Source organism: Panthera tigris, chromosome B1 (genome assembly GCF_018350195.1).
Source record: "Panthera tigris isolate Pti1 chromosome B1, P.tigris_Pti1_mat1.1, whole genome shotgun sequence".
In the NCBI taxonomy this organism is placed as follows: Eukaryota; Metazoa; Chordata; class Mammalia; order Carnivora; family Felidae; genus Panthera; species Panthera tigris.
In genome coordinates this window covers 136959548-136960890 of record NC_056663.1, presented here as the reverse complement: position 1 = coordinate 136960890, position 1343 = coordinate 136959548, and the positions used below count along the sequence as shown (strand labels likewise).

At 39.6% G+C, this 1343-nt stretch overlaps 1 pseudogene; it reads left to right on the top strand.

The window, feature by feature from the left end:
* The first annotated feature begins 505 nt into the window (after positions 1 to 505).
* Positions 506 to 920, top strand: LOC102966312 (annotated as a pseudogene).
* Positions 921 to 1343: the final 423 nt, after the last annotated feature.

Here is a 1343-nt window from a genome sequence, read left to right as displayed (position 1 = left end):
AAACAACCCCCACCTCCCGCAATTGTTGAGAAATATTTAGCCATTGCAATGGCATTCCAGAAAAATCAACCAGCCTCAGGATTCTGCTTTTCCATCTACAAATGTTTACTTTGCTTCGACAGAGGCAATTTTCTAAGACTACTGTGGCCTGCAGTCTCTTCCTTTTTTTTTCTTTTATAGGGATACAGTATTGGGATGGCTTCCAACCACATGTTTTGCTTGGGTAGAGCAGAATCTGACATTTTCTAAGCTTGCTTGCTATTAATTCCTGTAGTTTTTGATCAAAGAAGGGACCTAAGTAATCATTTGTTTCAGCGGTGACATAGATGAAGAAGCGGAAGTTTTGCATGTTTCTCCTTAGGCTGTTTATCTCCCAACAAAGTAACAATCTAACCATCCCTGGGTTGTGTAAATGTAGGCCACAGAGCCAAATAATATAAAAAAAAATACATAAATAAACACATCAAAATGGCCCGTCCAGAGAGCTGCCCCTGCCGCCACCAAGATGGAGACTTTGTACTGGGTCCTGATCTTAGGGCTTGAATGCCCCCAGCTGAAGCTGAAGGTGGTGGTGTCTTATGTCCTCATCACGGGAGGAATGCTTTATGACGTTATTGTTAAACTTCAAAGTATTGGCTCTATGACCGATGAACATGGACATCAGAGGCCAGTAGCTTTCTTGGCCCACAGAGTAAATGGACAATATATTATGGAAGGACTCACATCTAACTTCCTATTTACAGCAGGAGGTTTAGGATTCATAATCCTGGACCGATCAAATGCACCAGACATTCCAAACCTCAATAAGATTTCTCCTTCTATTCATTGGATTCGTCTGTGTCCTGTTGAGTGTTTTCATGGCTAGAGTATTCATGAGAATGAAACTGCCAGGCTATCTGATGGATTCAAATGCCTTTTGAGAAGAGATCAGTGGATATTGGATTTGCTCCTGTTAATGAAGTTTTAAAGGCTGTACCAATCCTGTGATGTGAACTATGGAAAAGAATGAAAAGCGGCAGAAAAGAAGCATCTAGTGAAAACATAGGAAGCATGTTAAAGCTTGAACTAGAATGTCTTCTTGGTCTCAAAGAGACAAACTTATCACAGTATTTTCTCCCTCTGGCCTTTACTGACCTACCACTGATGTTAAGTGGCATTTTCTTCTTAGTTTTTCATTTCTTAGAGAAAATATACTCCATTTCCACAACTATAATATTGAATAAAGTGATTACTTTTTACAGCTCCCTTAATGTATTTTGGAAATGACATTCCTGACTTTCAAAAATTAATATAAAATCACGAAGCAAGATCCCATGGGCTGAGAACTCTGGAGAGATGATCAG